We start from the raw sequence: 21,878 nt of genomic DNA on the forward strand, positions 1-21,878 counted from the left end.
TTAGGTATTTTACTCCGGGTGTCTTGTCCCTTGTTCGTTTTTTCACCTTCTTCCCACCTCCCCCGTGAGGGGAAAGTGGTTATTATGGCGAGCGCCCCTGCTGCCTCTCCTCCCTTCAGGGAGTGAGTTGGTCTTGATGAACAACCAACGGCTACACAGACTAACAGCTCCAAGACTAAACAGCCTCAGACTAAATCACCGCTTGACATATTCGTACACAATGCCTCTGTTGTCATTCTTCACGCCATCGGTTCTACTCTCTTGAGCAGTCTCAATCTTTTCATTATCAAGGAGGTGATTGGTGGCTGTTTTTTTTTTTGTTTTTTTTTATGTGTCCGACACTGGGCATAAGCTTCACAGCCTGCTTCCAAGGCCCAGTAGTCCTCCTACATACCATACACCTCTACATGTCACCACTTCGGCGCTAACACCCACCGTCCATATTGAAAACATGCTAGGACTGTCTCATACAGGACTTGTGTAATGGTATTAGTGGGGGTATTTTTATGACATGTCGGCAGGCCTTCTGGTAGATCAGTAAAGTCTCATATTATGGAATTCAAATCCTTAAACTGTTCCCTGCTCTAGCGGGGATTTGAATCTGGGTCCGGTAGGACTGCAGGCCACCTCTCTACCGATTGTTAATGGAGACCTTTTAGTAAAAACTCTCAGCTCCTCCCAGGTTAAGGACTTGCTCAAACTGTGCAAGTTCTACTGTTATGATGTCGTGCCAAGGATCTAACATTCCATGAATTCCTGAAAAGGTGTCATCACCTGCGGGGATGTCATTGTTATGGAAGAGGACGAGATCATACACAAACTTGCCCAGCAGGATGTCATCTATGCATGATTTATTGTTTGTTCTCCGAAGGAAAGAGGACGAACACTGCAACAATTATCTAGACAATTGGGAAATTGAATCTACCAGCCCATGGAAAAGTCGGATACCAAATTTTCAACGTAAGGCCATATATCCCTAACCCACGTTGGTGTTTAAGATGGACAAAATGATAAGAACTGTGTGTAGCAAATGTACAACACAGTGTCATGATGCTGAACACTGCACATCTGTGACTATGTTGCTTTCACTGCAAGGGTGCTCACTTCACTTCCTATAGGGATTGTCCCTCGTGGAAAGAGGAGAAAGAGGTTTGCACAGTGAAAGTGACTGAGAGCATCTCCTACCACGAAGCTAGGAAAATGGTGAAGGAGTTGCATGCATCTCCCACGCTTAATAGGTCCTATGCTTCGGCGGTGATCTCCCGTCCTGTGATGTGCTCTGTCGAGACACAGACTGCCCCTGCCCCTGCTCCTCATGCCACTGACTCTAACTCTCCATCTCAGCCTCCTGTACGCTCAAGTTCTCTAACTGACATCCCTATGACTACTGCATACTCACAGGCTGCCGTAGCCATTCAGTCTGTAAGGCCTACACCAAAGTCCGACAAGTCTAGTAAGAGTGATATGACCACCCTCACGAAATTGTTACTTCCTCGTGTTCTTCCTGCTCCTGGTCCAGCATGGGAGAGATGAGTAAGCTCTTCCTCGAAGGAGTCTGGGAGCCTTGTTATTGATGATGACTTGGAGGTTTCTGTTAGCAAGCACTGGGATAGGTCCCCGGGTAGTTACTCATCTGTTGGTGGGTGGCATAAAAAGACTAAACATGCTGGTCCCCAGCAAAACTCTTAAACCATCGCATTCCATATGTTACAGCGGAATTGCACAACTCTTGAGAATAAATTACACAATATAGCAATCTTGCTGGCTATACACAGGCCACAAGTTATATGTTTCAGGAGACGCACTTGGTGTATCACCCTGATCCTCCTCAGTTCAAACACTACCACTCGTATAGGAGATATGATGGTCACGGAGCTGCCATATACACACACAAATCACACTCACAAACATAAATGGCTCTAAATGCTACTCTGGCATCTGTCACATTCAGAGTAAATTTAATACCACGTACCTGTCTATTTGCTCCCTATAATGTCCACCACATGACCCCATGCATAGTGATGCTCTGAATTCACTATATGAACATCATCCTGAGAACAAGTTAGTGCTGGGTGACTTTAACACCCATCACTATCAATGGGGTAGCTTTAGGATCGATGGCCGTGGGGAGGAGGGAGCCGACCTAATCCTACAGTCCAACGTCCGTGTCTTATGGTTTAAGATGTAATTTGCTTATTTTTATTTCCAATTTCTTAAAGGACAGAATTTTCTCTGTCAAATTGCTCTTTAACGTAACATTGGATATACAAGAATTAATCCAAGAAAACGGGGTGCCTCAGGTGTGCTTTGTCCCAATTTGTTTAGTGTTATGATCAATGATATTCTGTCATCAGCTACCATCGCGAGGAATCTTAAATACTCACTCTATGCTGACGATTGTGCACTATGGCACTCTTCGAATGATGCAAAATTTTCGACTGAGTGGATTCAAGCAGCCCTTGATTCCATTCACCAGTTAGTTGGCCTTGCAGTGGGGATTTACGTTTTCTGTCCCAAAGTGTGCCGCTGTAGTTTTCACTAATCGTAACATTCCTAATTTGGATTTAACTTTAGATAATCTGGCGGTACCTTTTCAAAATTTTGTAAAGTTTTTGGGCCTCCACTTTGATCGTAGATTGAATTTTAAATTTCATGTTAATAATTTGCTTGATTGTTGTGATAAACTATTAAATGTACTTCAGTACCTGACGGGTACTACTTAGGGTCCCAACAGAAAATCTTCATTAATGGTATATAAGTCCCTCATTAGATCCAAGCTAGACTATGGTACACAAGTATATGAGTCGGCATTAGATGCCACATTGAGGAGACTGGATGTTTTACAGAAAGAATGCTTGCAAATGTGTTTTAGAGCCATCAGATGTACCCGTGTAGTTCGCATGGAAGTGGAGATGAAAGAACATCTCTGTACTTGCTGCAACCACCTGCTGCTGTCGTATGACATACAGACATATAGATAAAGTGATATCGGGCCCTGGGGGTAGGTTTTTTTTTTCAAGAATACTCTCCCAGTATCCCTGCTTGTCGTAAAAGGCGACTAAAAAGGTTGGCAGAGGGTTAGTGCCCCTCCCCGGAAAACAGCTAACTAAAAAAACAAACAAGAAGCCTCGGACAAGGACTGACCAAACGATGACGACCCAGGACCGGACAAAGGACTTGGTAATGGGTACATGGAATGTAAGAGGAGCGAATGATGAGGTGAAAGGAGAGAGATTGTCCAGGTGCTTGAGGGTGCGAAAGTAGATGTATGTGGAATAACTGAAACAAAACGGAGAGAAGAAAGTGTGAGAGAATGGGAGTATGGATGGGGTATATGTGCAGGAGTAGATGAGAATGAGAGGGCAAAGGAAGGAGTATGTATAGTTGTGAGTAAAAGATGGAAGAAGAGCATAAGACAGTATGGATCAGTTGGGTCAAGGATTGTGTGGGTAAAGTTGAAAGTTGGAATACAAATGTGGGCGATTGTGTGTGTGTATGCGCCAACGCAAGATCGTGCTAGAAGAGTGAGAGAAGAGCTCTGGACAAATGTAGAAATGTGCATGGAAAAGTTTGGAAGGAATGAGAGAGTGTTTTTGATCGGTGATATGAATGGTAAAGTTGGGAATGTGAAGGTGGATGGAATAGTTGGTGAGTGGGGTGTGCCTGCTTAGATACATGAGAATGGGAGTGCGTTAGTGGACATTTGTGCTGGGAGGGGGTTGGTGATAGCCAATACCCTCTTCAGGCATAAAATGATCCACAGGTATACATGGCGAGTGATGAGAAGGGTGGGTGGTGAACTGAATGAAAGGAAGGCAATGATTGATTATGGGTGTGTGGATGAAAGGATGCGAAGATGTGTAATGGATGCAAGAGCTTATAGAGGTTGGGGGATTGGACTTTCTGACCACTACTTGGTGGTGGCCAGAATTAGGTTTCAAGTAAGATGGAGGAATAGAAGAAGGGAAAGACGAGAGGAAGGAGTAGTTGCAATGAGAGTGGAAAGGTTACAAGAGGATGAGAAAAAGGCAGAGTATAAGAGAGAAGTGGAGGAACGATTGGGCAAATATGAATTGGAGCAGATGGGAGACGTGGAAGGTGTGTGTAGGATATTTACAGAAGAAATATGTGCAGCATGTGATGTGGTGTGTGGAAGGAAGTGAAGACAGAGGGGGGTGCAAGGAACAGTGTGGTGGACTGAAGAGGTGAGACAGGCTGTGGCACAAAAGAAGAAAGCATACAATGAATGGATGAGAAATAGGGGCGTGGAAGAAGTTGAGAGGCGGAAGAGAGAGTTATATGTAGAAAGGAGGAGGTGAAAAGATTAGTAAGACAGAGTAAGAAGAGAGTGGATGAGGAATTTGGAAGGAATTTGAGTGTAAAGTGGAGAGACTGTAAGAAAATGTTCTGGAAAGAGGTGAAAAGAGTAAGACAGGGTGGAAGTGAAGTTAGCAGGGGAGTGAAAGATAAAAATGGTAGATTACTAGTGGAGAAGGGAGAAAAAGTGAGCAGATGGAGAGAACACTTTAAGGAGTTGTTGAACATAGAGGATGGAAGTAATACGAGTATAAGTGGCTGAGGAATGGCTGGGAGAAGGAGGGAGGTGAGAAGACAGGAAGAAATCAGTAGGATAGAAGTTGTGGAAGCAATGAAGAAAGTTAAATCGGGGAAAGCCCCAGCAATTGATGGAGTGTGTGGTGAAATGCTGAAGCATGGAGGAGAGATAGTAGTAGAATGGATGTGGAAGATGTGCAGATTGGCCTGGGAGGAAGGTAGAGTCCCGGAGGATTGGAAGTCAGGTATAATTATTCCCTTGTACAAAGGAAAAGGGGAAAAAGAAGTGTGTGGTAATCATAGGAGCATTTGTCTTCTTAGTATAATAGGAAAAGTGTATGGTAGGATACTTATTGACAGAGTTAGAGAAAGAAGAGAGAAATTAGTTGGAGAAGAACAGGGAGGCTTTAGGAAGGGAAGAGGTTGTGTAGATCAGATATTCATTCTTAGATCATTAGTGGAAAAGTTTCTAGAGAAGGGAAAGAAGTTGTATGCGGCTTTCATGGATTTGGAGAAAGCATATGACAGGGTGGATAGACAAGGATTGTGGAAAGTGTTAAGAATATATGGAGTAGATGGGAAGTTGTTGAATGCTGTGAAGAGTATGTACGATGGTGTGAAGGCTGCAGTGCGTGTAGATGGTGAACTAAGTGAATTTTTCTCTTTGAAAGTTGGGTTGAAACAGGGATGTGTCATGTCTCCATGGTTATTTAATCTGTACATGGATGGGGTAATAAAAGAGGTACAAGGTAGGGTAGTGGATGTTGGAGTGGCCCTGGTGAGGGAGGATAGTGTTTGGAAACTCCCTGTACTGTTGTTTGCAGATGATACTGTGTTGTTGAGTGAAGACGAAGGGGAGCTGCAAGGCTTGGTGGATGAGTTTGAGAGTGTGTAAGAAACGGAATCTAAAGGTGAATGTAGGGAAGAGTAAAGTGATGGTCTTTGAGAGAGGTGAAGTCAGTGAATGTACAGCGAGGTTGGTTGGTGAGGAATTGGAAAATGTGAGTACGTTTAAGTACTTGGGTAGTGTGGTGAGTAAGGATTGGAGGGTGAAGTGCTTGAAAGGGTACAGCAGGGAAGAAAGGTTGCTGGTTCCTTGAAAGCAGTGATAAGAAACAGGGAAGTGAGCATGGAAGTGAAAAAGTTACTACATGACAGTATTATGATACCAACTCTAACGTATGGAAGTGAAGCTTGGACGTTGTTGGAAGGACACAAGTCAAGAGTGAGAGCAGTGGAAATGAGTTATTTAAGAGGAGCCTGTGGAGTCACATGGAGAGACAGCCTGACGAATGGGGATATAAAAGAGCATTGTGGTGTGGATGTGGATGTGATAGGAAGCGTTATGAGGAACACACTGAGGTGGTTTGGCCATGTGGAGAGGATGGAGGGTGAAATACTGACGAAGAGAGTGTATGTGAGTGAGGTGGAGGGGGGAAGAGGGAGGGGGAGGCCGAGGATGAGATGGAGGGATGGGGTGGAGAGGTATATGAGAGAGGGGGGGTGTGAGTTGGGAGCAGGGCAGTGAAATGGCGGGGGACAGGGCGACTTGGAGGTGATTTGTTTGTGGCCAACCCAAACGGGATTGAGGCGTCTGGCAATAGATAGATAGATAGATATTGGCCAAAGTCTATACAGTATATACCAAGTCGACCTACATGCATGTGGGTGGAGCCCGTATACTGCGTCATGGGCCCTAAAACAAAGAAAACGTGCGAGTACAGGACTAACAAAAGCATAAATGCAAGCATGTATTATAGTGCAACATGCTGACACAAGTGTAAACCGTGGGTGGATGTAGCTAAGTCTATATGTATAGACTGAGTGTTGTAGTGCAATATGCTGATGTAGGTGTACACTGGAGGTGGATAATTTACTTCAAACATAACTCATCATTTTATGAAACTTTATAATCACCAGTTTTCTTTGGTAACGGTACACTTTTAAAACTAAATTTGACCTCTTTGGCTTCAGACAAGTGCTCGTGGGCCCTTCAGGCCCTGTCGCACTTGCTCCTGTGGAGGGCTCTCGCACTGCACACTTGCTTTCTCGTGCTTCACACTCATTTCCTCGTGCTTCTCACTCGTTTCCTCGCGCTTAGCACGCGCATTGTGGTCATTTCAGGTAATCCAAGTTTCGTTTACGTGCTGTTCTAGTCTAACGTTGTCGCTATCGGCCGTCAAGGCGACATCGAAGAGCCCATGATGATCCGTTTATGTGCTGTTCTAGTTTAACGTTGTCACTTGGATTCTTTGCAGCTAACCAACTGGTTGTGTTATCTGCAGCTTCGAGAATGGAACCCAAGTTGTCCACACGCAAGTCCGAGATATTAACCGGCAACGACCGGGCGCCAGAAGCGGCGGTTTTTGGTCAAAATTTTATTGCTCATTAAACATGGTAAAAGTTTTTCAATCGTGATGGGACCAAGGTTTTTTCACATCAGCGAATTTTTTGCGATTTTTGTGCCAATTTTGGTGCGATTTGAATGTGTAGTTTCAGCTGCCCAAAATATGCACACACACACACACACACACACACACACACACACACACACACACACACACACACACACACACACACACACACACACACACACACACGGCTACTGCTATAGTATATTAGAAATGGGGGTTGGTGGAGGGTTAGTCCCCTCCCGATAACACAACTAACTCGAAGACAAATGGCCATCCCTTATGGGATTATGGCGTCTGGCAATAGACAGATAGATAGCTTCGGAAATTGTTCCATATTTAACCTGGCTGCATATATTGCATGCAATATACAAATATAAATATATGTATGTTAAAAGAAGAAGAGCTGTTGATTTGCCACCCCCCTCATTGGTACATCAACCAAGGAGCAGCCTAAATTCAAACGTTTCTTGGCTCCACCTATCAGAACCGAGGGAACAGGGTACAAAAAGCAGATTCACCTACTCTTTGCTCGCGCTAACTATGTCTTTCCTTACAGTATCCATATCTTCCTTAGTAGTACCCATATCTTTCCTCAGAGTATCCATACCTTTCTTCACAGTACCCATATCTTCCCTCACATATCCTTACCTTTCTTCACAGTATCCATACCTTCCCTTACGGTATCCAAACCCTCCCTCACAGTATCCATACCTTTTCTAACAGTGTCCTTGCCTTCCCAGACACTTATTTGTACGCTCTGTTATAAAGCAAAGAAGTGCACATTTCATTCCATTTATTTAAGAAACATCATTCGTAAGGAAGCACGGTCGTGTTTTGAGGGCAGTGAGAGACTGATGGGAGGGACGTGTTCATCCAGTCAAGGTCTCGAATGAACTGAGGTTCAGGGCCGCTTGATGTCTCAAGTCGGTCTGCACAGCCGGGTCCGTTTTGGGGAGTCAGAGTGGGTCGACTTGGTACATACTGTATAGACATTGATACTGGCAATATGGTCTGTGCCCCCTCACAGCGTTAATACCACCATGTTATGCGAGGGATTCGTTGGCTACTTGCCGTTCACCTCCAGTTACTGACTCATGAGCTTGATGTGGACCTCAATGGCTGTGAAAGTTTGGTGTCTAAAAATATAGTGCCTTGGGAGCAAGCCGGCTTTACTGTTTATGTATAATGGCTGTCAGCACCAAAGACCAAGGCGCCGGATGCGTAGATCCACCACTTGTTTCGTAACATCATCGTGTGTCATTTGGGGTCCCACCAATTGTACACCGATGGCTCAAAGTCCAGAATGTGTGGATGCTAGTGTATGATCAATGGAATGTGCCCTCAGGTGTCGTTGCTGACTGATACATCTGTGTTTAGCTCCAAACTTTTTGCGACTGACATTGCCATAGACTATGCTTTAAACTCTAGGCATGACTCGTTTGTCATATTTCCCAGATTCAGAATCAGCCCTTCAGGCAATTGCTTCTTGCACTAGGGATTCTAAGGAGATCCAGGGCCGCATTGTTAATAAATTGTATTCGTGTTACAACTCCTTCACGCTGATCTGTGTGCCTGGTCATTGCCTTATTTACGTCAGTGAGCAGGCTGAATTACTTGTGAAGTCGGCTATGGAACTTGAAGAGCCTTGGGACGTTCATTGTGATCTATGGTCGAGTCTTTCCATCTGAAAGAAAGAAATTAATCTTCTGTGGCAAGGTCAGTGGACAAGACTAAACATTGCAACTTGCAAGCCATACCTGGGCGACAGGAACACTGCCAACCGATCCAGTCGCCTGGAAGAAGGAGTGTTGGCACGATTATGGCTAAACTGCACTATTATAACTCTCATGAAACCACATAATATTGAAAGACATTTTCCACCGCAGTGTGACATCTGTGATGCGGTGTTATCTATCAGTCACATGATCCTGCACTGTCGGCGATTTATTCGTGAACATCTATCTATCTATAGCTCGACGCCCTAATCTCGCAAAGGGTGGCCGCAGACAAAACGCTTCCAAGTCGCTCTGTCACCCACCATTTGACTACCCTCCCCCCAACTCACTCCCCCCTTCCTCATATACTGTCATAACGACTTTGTAGTTACTTGTAGAGAAGTGTATTTTAGACTTGTGGTCGAGCGGCTTTTATATCTTGTAGTAGTTTCCCCACCAGATGTCATGTAGTGACGGGAGAGGTAAAGAATAGTATGGGACTATTTTTATTTGTCTTGGAAATATTAAACAGGTATAATAGTATAAGTCCTGGGTAGCTACCTCCCTGTCTCGCTATCTCTCTCTCTCTCTCTCTCTGTTCTAAGGCTAATCTCCGTCTCGACCTCTCTCTAGGGTCGCTTGTCTCCTTCTAAACTCTCTTTCCTAAAATCTGGTGTAGTAAGGATGTGTCACGTATGTTCCTCATGGCAACCAGACCTTTCTCACGAGAGGACTGCTGACAGCTAACTGCATCATCTCCTTACTGGCCGCTGTCGTCAGCTTTCCTCCGTGTAAGCATGTTTAGCGCTGCTCGCTTCTCGCAGACACAACACCTTCTCATCATTTGACTTCCTGCTTCTATCTGTCTCTCTATCTATCTATTTATCTATCTATCCATTATGTAGTCCTATATTTGCTCGGCCGCGCGAAAATGGCGTACCATCGACATTTAATAGTTATAATATATTAATACATACTACATACACATTATAATGAACTTATAAGCTAATTAAGTGAAATACATAATATTGTAAAGTAACATAATTGTATGAATATTGTATACATATATTATTCATAGTAAATAGTGATTATTCAGTAATATTACATTTTAAATAAGTTGAATACATATTGGAATAAATGCATTGAAGTAAATTATTTAACTGTAATACAGTATGTACTTGGGTTATTATAGTGAAATGCATACATGCAAGAATAAAAATAGTTTAAAATTAAGATTATTGTAAGAGTTATTAATATTTCATTCAAAGATAATGGTACTGGTTTGTCATATATGGGTCATTCTTCTTTGTGTTATTATTATTATTATTTTTTTTTTTTTTTTTTTTTATATATAATTAATACTATATACAAAATATATACACTTCATTCAGGGTGGTTAACTGTGATGTTAACTCTCCCCCCACTAAACAATGACTCCAAATTAGCAATTCTTGCATGCATTCTGTGCATGGCCAAGAGCAATACTGCAACCACAATGCAGATAATTATAAAGACAGAAGGTGCTTGGCTATACACATAATATGGGTTGAACATACTCAAACTCAAATCTTCCCAGGGCTTCATTGTTTCATTGATCAGCTGCATAGTTTCAAACTTAGGTGAAGTCAGCTTAATACTTGTGCTCATGTTTAAGTTCATATCAGGCAGTGGGTGGAAATGTTTGTGTGTATGGTTGATAATGGCGTAGTGATTGATGGTGGAAAAAGTAGACATGGATGGTGTAAATACCGCACAGTAGTCTGGTGCTATGTATAATCCTGAGGCTGATGTATGAGATGGTGGTATATCTGGACAGACTATGAAAACTGATGATGTGTTATGAGGGAAATAAAAAAACTGCGAGTGTCCAATGCGTTGATGGTGTACAAGTTTATCTGGAGCAAAAGTGAAGTTGCAATGATGATGAATATTGTTATTGCTGATGATAGCCATTTCACAAGGGACCGTATCAGTAGGCTGAAACGTGAAAATGTAAGCAGGACAAAGATGAACAGCATGTAAGGATGTGCGGCACTTTCGCTCAATCGTTGACTCACTTGCGAAAGTGACAGTGTCTCGTCTCTTGGAGACCATGATGAGTTCGGTGTCTGTGTTGATATTGATGATGACTAAAGTGTTGTTGTTTCTATAGGGGAAGGGGTGTATTTGGTATACTGTGAACAGGTCTTCCGTGATGAATGGTACATGAACTATCACTGATGTTGGTGTTAGTGTTGCTTCCAAGTACGGGTAATATTGCATAAATTCCCTACTGCGGAACAATGGCTTCAATTTATGTTTATGTATGCCTTGACTAACTATCTGACGTAGCTCATGAACTGGGAGTAAGTCATTTGTGATCTTGCCATCACCAGCATTCGAAATTCCTTGCATAAGTGCCCTGAAATGATCTCTAGTGTTCTCTAATTGTAGTAGAATCGTGTCAATATGTTCTGTGATGATGGAGAAGTGCTGGAAAAAGGGTAACGTTACCCTCCAAGTCATTTATTTTATCTATACTCTCGAGAGCTACGTTTTCTGCTTGTTTCAGATTTTTCACAATTGTTTTCATTGCCGAGCTCTGTCCTGTGATGAATTTATCTTGGTATGTTAGTACCTGAGCTATCTTATTAAATTTTTTGTTTATTTCTTTAAGGTCATCCTCTGTAGCCAATCCAAAGATGTTCCCAAGAATTGCGCCGCCCAGATCGAACAAACCGCGCTTTTGGCGAGTACGTGTGATGTTGTTCCTGTCGCTCAGCACCTCTGTTCCATAAGATGGGAGATCTTGGATCATGACGAGCATAGTTGACTTCGCCTGTTCTAGTTTCCATTTCGCTAACTTCACCATTTCATCCACTTCCTTGGTGATATGTGATTGTGAAACATAATTCCCTATCTTGAAGTCCAGAGTTCGCATCGGCGTCGCAAGTCTTTCTATATAAGTAGGTAAGTCATACAAGTAATCTAGACTTATTTCAGTACTCATGACGTCCTTGACGATTGTAGTCGTGGCCGTTGGAGCTATGAGGCATCCTTGTCGTACTATATGCTTGTGGTCTAGATGCGCATATACTCTTACTATGTATAGGAGAATCCATAGCATAAGTCCCTTCATCGTAACCTACCGAAAAAAAAAAAAAATCTATTAATTTCCTATAAAGCTGTGGTTGATGATAGTGATGATGTGCGTTACGGTTGGCTGTTATTTCATTTATAGAAGGAGTTTAAATCGATATTTAATTCTCGTAAATGATGTACTGTAGATTTCATTGGAATAGTTGCACCTATGTTCGATTGTTTGGTATATGACCTTAATTTCTTTTTGTAATCATTGTTGTGTTCTTGCTTGGTTTCTTGAGGTACGTTCACCTGTTCGGTTGTATCCGAGGCTGAATAATTATGTGATAATTCCCTTGAAACTCGTTTTAAATGGTCAATATGAACTTGTTTTTCCTCGCCACTTGAAAGTGACTTAATTAAAACTTTGTTTGCCTTTATGTTAATTACTCTGTATGGGCCCTCAAATTTAGGGGATAATTTATTGTCTCTCGTATGAATGACTCCGTAAACAATGTCTCCTAAGCTGATAGGTGAATCTTTTGCCTTCCTGTTAAATGCCTCCGTCATTTCTTCCTTGGACATCGTTAATTGTTTTTTCACTCTTTTGTGAATGTCCTGGAATTCACGTAAACGGAGTTTAGAGTAATCATCGTAATTGTATATAGGCATGCTGTCACCTTCTAGGAGCTCATATGGTAATTTTTTATCTGTGCCATATATAATGAAATGTGGTGTGTCACCAATGGATTTATTTATAGACCCATTAATTGAGGCTTCTACTCTGGGAATCCAATCATCCCAGCTTGCATAATTTTCACTGAGAATGTGTCGTAGCACATCTAATACCTTTTTATTTTGTCTCTCTACCAACCCATTCGATGCTGGGTGATAGGCCAAAACGTTAACCTTTTTAATGTTGTATTGTTTACATATTTCTTGTAAGATCTCAGAATTAAATTCTCCTCCATTATCACTTATTAATACCTTTGGGGTAGTAAAGCGACATATTACATTATCTGTTATTGCCTTTGCTACTGTCTCTGCTGTCTTATCTTTAATTGGAACTAAAATGACATAACGGGAAAAATGATCCGTTGCTACGAATAAGTATAGGTTATTATTGTATGATAATGGCATCTTGAGTAAATCAACAGCGACAACGTCCCATGGTTGATGTGGTACAGGGTAATTACCCATCGGTGCAGGTGTGATTGGGTATCCTTTGTGTTTCGCACATGATTCGCATCTGTCTATATGATTGTTTATATCTCTTCGTAATGAAGGCCAGTAATATAATAGCTGGGCTTGGTTGAATGTCTTATCCTTTCCAGGGTGTCCTGCATGTGGGCTGTCGTGTATCATTCGTAATACTTGGGGTATCATATCATTAGGTACTACCAACTGGTTAGTATTTCTTTGGCGTTTTGGTTGTTTAGAGTTAATTTTGTATCATGTATTATTGATCATTGTGAATTGTTCAAGTGGGACATGCAGTTTGGGTAATTGTATGTCATCTCCACTTTCTAACTTGTATATTACTTTTGACCATACTGGGTCAAGTCTTTGTGCCTTTGCGATATCCTCGTGGTTTGGGATATTTCCTTTGAGATCTAACGCCGCTACCTGAAATGTGTTCGGGTTCCTAGATAATGCGTCAGCTACTATATTCATTTTACCTTGTATATAATGTATTTGTACATTGTAGTTTTCAACTGTACATTTCCATCTTGCTCTCCTCCCAGAAAGGAGTTTTTCTTTAAACATACCCACCAGTGGTTTATGGTCGGTGAATAAGTGGATTTCGTAACCATATACCAAATCTCGAAACTTTTGTAATGCAAAAATCACTGCAAGTGCCTCTAAGTCTGTAGTGCTATAATTTTTCTCTGCACCTCTTGTCTGTCTGCTGGCAAATGCAATTGGTTGATTCTTTCCTCTTTTATCTTCCTGCATCAGTACAGCCCCTAATCCTTTAACTGATGCGTCTGTACAAATAAGAAATGATTTCGTGTAATTCGGATATGCTAAACAAGGTGCATTTGTTAGTTTAATTTTTAGATTGTTAAATGCCCTTTTTTGTTCTTCTTCCCATTGGGATACAGCATCTTTTTTGAGTAGTTGGAATAGAGGGAAGGCTATATGAGAGAACTGTGGTACGAAGGACCTATAGTACCCAGCCAGACCTAATAATTGTCTAACTTCGTCAGTCGTAGTGGGTTCAGGAAAATCTCTCACTGCCTGTATTTTGTCATCAGTGGTGTGAATACCATCAGAACTTAATTTGTGGCCTAAGAAATTTATTTCCTTAAAGCAAAATTTGCATTTAGAAAGTTTAATTTTTAATCCAGCATCACTAAGCTTTTGTAAGAGTAAGTCTAATTTCCTGAGATGATCCTTAATATTCTTCGTTGCGATAATAATATCGTCAAGATAAACAAATATTCCTTGTCCTAAAATTCCGGACAATACGTAATTCATAAGACGCTGGAACGTACCGGGGCTGTCCTCAGTCCCATTGGCATTCTTGTATATTGATAATGGCCTCTGTTTGTTGAAAAGGCAGTGTATTTACGTGACTCCTGAGATACCGGAATCTGATAGTATCCGTTTAGGAGATCGATGGTCGAGAATATATTATTCTCAGGACCAATATTCTGTAGAACATCACTTAGCAATGGCATGGGAAATCTGTCTGGGATGGTGTGATTATTTAGTTTACGGTAATCTACTACTGCACGCATTTCTCCATTTCTCTTGGGCACAAAGAAAGGGGAGCGTTCCACGGAGAAACTGAAGGCTCAATAATTCCAAGCTTTAACATTTCATCGACATACTGATTTGCAAGTGTACGTTGGGAGTGTGGTATGCGATAAGCTGGTACGAAAATTGGTGGTGTTTCTGGGTGCACATTAATCATGTGATTAATCAAGTTAGTACACCCTAATTGTTCTCCGGGCAATGCTACGGTGTCCCTGTGTTTTTCCAGCAGGGTTAACAAATCATTTTCTTCGTCAAATTCACCTGAGTGAATTAAATTCTCTTTTATTCTTTCTCTATCCGTAGATTTGATCTCACTTGTTACTCCACCAATATTTATTTCCTTCACAGGGGCGAAACATTTTTCAATATTAACTATGCAAGTTCCCTTCTTCAACTGAACTTCCCCATTCATGTGATTAATAATGAATATCTGAGTTAGCCCTTCGTCGTTCGTATGACATAATGCGTTTTCTACTGACAATCCTTTTACTTTACATAATTCTTCTAAGACAAGAACAGTACTATTCCGTAATTTGCTCTTTATGGTAACCTTCATGTATGAATTAGGTGGTATAACCAAATCATTAGTGAGATGGGCTGGAAAAATTGATAAATCAGTACTGTTATCTGGGTCACTAATTCTGGAGGATGGGGTTGCTGGTGTAAGTGGATCTATACACTCATCTGTTTGTGTATGTTTGTTAAAGCCTTTAATATTACCAATTCTTTTGGCTCTCTTCTACCAATCGGTGAGGGCTCTGAAAGTATTTCCTCTATAAATTCATTATCAAAGTCTATTCCATTCATTTGTGGGAGTATAGTTATGTTCTCAGTTCTCATGGATCTTAAGCCCAGTAACATATGAGCTTTAATTGCTAAGTTTTCAACGATATAGAACAATGCAGAGAATGGTCTTGTAGTTTCTGTGAAACTGAGATTTAATCTTATCATACCTTTTACTGTAATCTCTTGACCATCTACTGTGTTTAATTCTAAATCAGCTTCATCCAGAAAAGTTACTTTCTTTTTATTTTTAAGAATTCTATTTAGTTCTTCATGTGTTATTAAGTTCACTGGAGAGCCTGTATCTAAAAATAAGGAAACGTTTTGATCCTCACATACAGCTGGTATCAAGATACACTCATTTCCCAACATGCCTCCTATGTGAAGTTTAACCTTGTTCTTCTTTACGTTTGTTCGTTTTTTGTCATGACTTGGTCTTCCCCGATTTGAACATAGACACAATTTTTCTACTGTTTTGCAATCACTAGTCCAGTGCCCTTGGTATCTATGATGCCTACAGTAAGGACCAAATCCTTGTGTCTTTTGATTATCCTCTTTGCCTTGATAAAGCATTCATACCTTGTGTGTCCTGGTTTTGCACAGTAATGACACAGAATGGACCTATCCCTTGACTGTGACCTACGAGGTGATTTCCCATAAAAAGTGTTGTTTATGGCGCGAGACCTGCTCGGGCTGCGCGAAAACTTATGAAACTGCCTGTAGGAAGGCGTGTGGGAACGAGGTCTAGGCGTCTTTGTTTGTTTGGGCTGCCTCATTTCAGGTCGCGATCGATTTTGTTCTCTGTTTGGGGTCGGTGTTGATGTTTTCACAGCTGATACTGTCTCAGGTACCCTGATTCTACCAGAATGTGCATGTGTGTCGACCACACCTGCTTTACTGCACTGCATCTCTACCTCGTTCATTAAGTCTAGTAAGCACATTCCCGGGGTGTACGCAATTGTTTTGGCGATCTTCAGGGGTTCTATCAGGTAATTTACACAAGGCAGCTACATAACCAATGATGTCCACGACGAGGTCTGGGGACATCTTTCCATCATCTGTTATCCACTTAGAATTCTCCAGAGTAGCTAATAGGGTTCTCTTGATTGTGGAGACATCAGCAGTTATTTCACTGAGCACATGGTTTGTAGTGTGCTCCCTTACAAGATCTACAATTTTATGTAATTCTGGAATTATACCTGGCAAGAAGTTCATACCTCCAGAAAATTTCTTCAGAAATTCAGTTTTAAATTCATCATATGTCCTAGCACGATGTAGCTTTATCGGAGCGCAATAAATTGCTTGCTGGACATCTTTCCTGGCTTATGCAAGATGAAAAAATAGCAATTTTCTCTTGTTCATCTAGTATGTGGCGCTTGATGAACATTTGTTCGCACTGACTGATTAATGAAATGACATCAATGCGATCCTTGTCTGTGCCAGAGAATTTTGGGGGCAGTCTTATCCTCGTGATACACAAAAACGTGAGGTGTGGTTTTTAGATCAGCAGTATTTGTTTCTTGATTCATATTTAATGATTGCCCTGTTAATTCAACTTGTACGAGTTTATCGTTATGTGAGGGAATGGTAGAATATGTATGACCGGACCGGTGAACCCTGTTAAGTATATTGGCATACGTATTCAAGGCAGTTGCAAAGTCGATACTCTCAACGTCTGAAGGGGTTTCCCACTCATCATCCGAAACTCCCGTATTTGTTTCCTTATCTATAACGTGTGGTGTGGGTTGTACAATGGGTGGGTTGTCTCTTAATTGTGAGTCTGATGTTGTGGCAATTTGTGTGTCATCTGGTATTAACGTGGGTGGTGGCGAAAATATTCCTGTCATTAAGATATGATGTTATGAAATACGCCTCTTGTTTATTTATGTCCTAGCAACTAGATGATTAAATAAGTTGAATATAGCTAATTTTAGCACTGAGAAGAAATGAGCAAGTATAATTTTACCCACTTGATACAGATCGTAGAGGTGTGTCGATACAAAAGTCGATCTCGGAAGAAAATACAGGTTTGATTGAAGATCTCTTGATAATTCTAGTGGTGTGTTGATGGACGATATTACTCAGGAAACTCCATGGCCTGGTATTTGTAGTGGTTAACGGCTGTCCCAGGCAAACCTCAACATAGAACGTCGAATTTCCAACTTAACTGTGAAAATAAGTGAATATGAGTAGGAGCTATGTGAATAATGAGTAATGAGTAGTGGGTGAGAAGTGCCTGGTGTCAGTCACACGTTGCTTGGCATGGCAGACTCGCGTTGTGATGTCATCTCAGCACATGGTGACGTCGGCTTCCCACACTGGTAGCTGTGGTGAGTGAATGAGTAGCGATGAGTAACTTGAGTGAAGATGAGTTGTGAGTCGTGTCTCACTCTTCGTTTGTTTGTTCCCTTTATTTTATGTGGAAGTTTTCTCGGTCCTTTCTCTAGTGATTTACTCGTTGTGGGATGAAGACTGCCGCTACTTGTAGGTGCGTGTAGAAGATTATACAGACGACGTAGAGTTGTTAATTGTAGTTGATTGTAGATGGCTGTAGACTTTGTAGAACTGAAGCTAATCTTGTAGTCTCGGTTGCTTTTGTAGAAATTTGCTTTTAATTCGGAGATGATGTCCGCAGATTTGCTGGTTTGTCGTTAAGCTACTTGCAAGGCGTCGAGTGATCTCTTGACCTCTGCATCAGCGTAATGATCTGGGAGACGGAGGGGGCATGATGGAGTTTAATGTTGATTCGTAGACGAGGTTCGTATACGTTCGCTGCTACCAAATGTCATAACGACTTTGTAGTTACTTGTAGAGAAGTGTATTTTAGACTTGTGGTCGAGCGGCTTTTATATCTTGTAGTAGTTTCCCCACCAGATGTCATGTAGTGACGGGAGAGGTAAAGAATAGTATGGGACTATTTTTATTTGTCTTGGAAATATTAAACAGGTATAATAGTATAAGTCCTGGGTAGCTACCTCCCTGTCTCGCTATCTCTCTCTCTCTCTCTCTCTGTTCTAAGGCTAATCTCCGTCTCGACCTCTCTCTAGGGTCGCTTGTCTCCTTCTAAACTCTCTTTCCTAAAATCTGGTGTAGTAAGGATGTGTCACGTATGTTCCTCATGGCAACCAGACCTTTCTCACGAGAGGACTGCTGACAGCTAACTGCATCATCTCCTTACTGGCCGCTGTCGTCAGCTTTCCTCCGTGTAAGCATGTTTAGCGCTGCTCGCTTCTCGCAGACACAACACCTTCTCATCATTTGACTTCCTGCTTCTATCTGTCTTTCTATCTATCTATTTATCTATCTATCCATTATGTAGTCCTATAATACCTCTCAACTCCATCCCTCCACCTCATCCTCGGTCTTCCCCTCCCTCTCCCTCCTTCCACCTCACCTACATACACCCTCATAGTCAGTCTTCCATTCTCCATTCTCTCCACATGTCCAAACCACCTCAGTGTATTTCTCCTAATCTTCTCAACCACATCCACATCCACCCTACAACGTTCTTTCACTTTTTCATTCGTCAACCTGTCCCTCCATGTCACTGCACATGCTCCTTTCAAGTAACTCATTTCCACTGCTCTCACTCTTGACTTGTTCCCCTCTTGCAAGGTCCATGTCTCGCTTTCATACGTCAGGTTAGGGATCAGAATACTATCATGCAGTGACTTCTTAACTTCCATACTTACCTCCCTATTCTTCATCACTGCTTTCAGTGAGCCAACAACCTTTCTTCCCTGCTGTACCCTTTCACGCACTTCATCCCCCATGGTTCCATCCTTGCTCATCACACTACCCAAGTACTTGAATGTACTCACATTCTCCATATCCTCGCCATCCAACCTCACCGTGCATTCTGTGACTTCATTTCTCTCAAACACCATAACTTTACTCTTGTTTACATTAACTTTCAGATTCCTCTTCCTACGCACTGTCCCAAACTCGTTCACCAAACCTTGCAACTCCCATTCATCTTCATTCAACAATAATGTATCATCAGCTAACAGCAACACCGGAATCTTCCAAATCTCACCCTCATTCATTAGAGCCACCCCCACATCCACTGCCCTACCTTACACTTCCTTTACAACCCCATCCTTGTATATATGAAACAGCCATGGAGACATCACACAATCCTGTTTCAGTTCCACATTGAGATCAAAGAACTCGTGAACATGCTTCACTTAAATATTACTGCGGTGCAGCAGACGCCCCCTTCACCATTTCCACCATCCTGGGTGTTGGGGATATTGCTGTTACTAATAAATTGATGGCGTTCTTTGGAGAGACTGAATTGATCAGAGTGATGTGGCTTTTTCACTGTACAGTATGGTTATCGTTTTTTTTTTTTTTTAGTTGTAAATATGTATATACCATACTATGTCATTGGGGTTGACAGTTGACATATCTGAAATAGTTCTTACTTCCAACTGATCTATTTCTAATAATGATGTTCCCTACATTAAACCACGTTCCTCGTCTGACAGTCGCCAGTTGGTGAGTGCAGATGTGATATATAGAAAGGCACTGGGCACTTTCACTCGATGATGTTCTGTTGGGTGAGGCATTACACCTTGTGTACATCTGTAAATGCTTTCAATTACCTTGTATAAGTTATTCTAATTTGGGTCGACAGCTGACGTATATGTAATAGTCCCTAACTCCCATTGCTCCCTTTTATATACTGATGTCCTCTATATTAATTAGTACCTCGACTGACAGTCAGCAAGTGACGATTGCAGGTACGTGTTGTAGAAAGGCATTACATATTTGCAGTCGATGGTGTTCTCATGGTCGAGGTATTTTTCCCATTAATGTAGGTTTACCTACTCGTATCTTTCGGTTTAAGTATAGGTTAGCGATTTGTCTGGCAGGTTTAACAGATCTAGGTTACTGGGTTAGGTTTCTTTTTTTGTATAAGTTTTGAAATAAGGAGGAAATGAGGAGAAAACTACATTATTTAAAAATATAAAGCAAACTTATATATATATATATATATATATATATATATATATATATATATATATATATATATATATATATATATATATATATATATATATATATATATAACAACAGAGGAAAGAAAAACAAACGAATAACAAAATAATTCATACAGCAGATTACTGGCGTCTTCCATTCATAAAAAAATCTGTTACAGCTGGATTTGGACAGCTGAAGGTTAAGTTTGGAGGGAAGCAGCTCCAGGGAAGCGAGTTCCAGAGAGATGCACTTCGGGGAATAAAACAATTCTGATAGGCGGAGGTTCTGCAATATGGCTGTGTGACATTCCAGTCCTGAACCCTACCAGATGCCCGTGCAGCACAAGTGATGGGATGGAGAGGCGGCACAATGGAGGCAACTTCGTCTGAACATTTGCCATAAAAGTAACTGTAAAATAATGCAAGGGAGGCAGCATTCCTTCTTACTTGTAAGGAAGGTAGTTTATTTATAATAGCAAGGTTTTTAATAATTCGCACAGCTTGGTTCTGTATTTGGCTAGATGTTTTAGTGCAGCCTTTCCACAGCCATTCCACAAGGGAGAGGTGAGGGTGCACGTGACCCTCATAAAATATAGCTAACTGCTCGTCAGTGAAGACGTTACGGACTCTGAACAATAATCCAAGTTTCTTTGAGGTAGCAAGTAATCTGACATGAGACGTCCAGCTGAGGGCATTGTTCAATGAAACACCGAGAATTTCAGTACATTTGGAGATGGGAATATTAATATCATTAAAGGTAATAAACAACTCTGACAATCTTTGTCTGTTAGTAAATTGTATATATATTTGGTGTTACTAGCATTAAATGAATAAAGGTTATTTCGTCCCCATTCAGTGATCTTAGATAAGTCTTGATTTATGGAGATGGCAGCACTGAGTTCTGAGTTAGAGATATTAAACCTTGTTAATGGGTGTCTGAGTGTGAATGAACTGTGAAGTGTTGAGTCATCAGCTTATGAATGGCTAGGATTGTGAATGTCAGATAAGAGATCATTAATATGAACTAGGAATAGAGTTGGTGCCAGAACGGATCCTTGTAGCACGCCAGCATTAACTGAGTGGAAATTGGAGTATACGCCATCTACTTTTACTCATATTTTTCTGCAACTGAGATATGAGGAAAGCAGAGGAACAAAAGATGCTAGTCCATAGCAAAGGAATTAGGACAGCATGGAACGGTCCCACTCCGTAGAATGCTTTAGAAATATCATGGGCTACTGCTTGAGTTTCTCCATGTTGGTCAACAGATTGATGGATGGTATGAGTCAGGAGACTGAGTATATCAATGGTGGATCTTTCGTGGCGAAAACCATATTGTCTGTTACTAAGTTGTTGATTTTCCTGTGTGCTTATTAACACATTACCTCCAAGAGTTCCTGTATGAGGGATTTTGCTGGAAGGGTGCTAGTCATACCTCCCTCTGCCTGTCGGCCCATAGTCGCAGAGCCCATATTTACCTGCCCCGGGGTTTCCCTCTTTATTAAATTTTGAAAGTGCCCAATTCCGTCCTATATTGAGGATGCTGGGCACAAATAGGTTAATTATGATTTCAATTACTTTACCAAGAGATGTGATAGCTATTG

General features: G+C 41.4%; 1 protein-coding gene across 1 annotated transcript in view; it reads left to right on the forward strand.

Annotated features, from left to right (window-relative positions):
* Positions 1–21,878, forward strand: part of LOC145397263 (uncharacterized) — a 152,643-nt gene that overhangs the window by 97,791 nt on the left and 32,974 nt on the right. The window lies entirely within an intron of this gene.

The sequence above is a fragment of the Coenobita brevimanus genome, chromosome 40 (assembly GCF_032717465.1).
Source record: "Coenobita brevimanus isolate Jiangsu-jjx chromosome 40, ASM3271746v2, whole genome shotgun sequence".
NCBI lineage: Eukaryota > Metazoa > Arthropoda > Malacostraca > Decapoda > Coenobitidae > Coenobita > Coenobita brevimanus.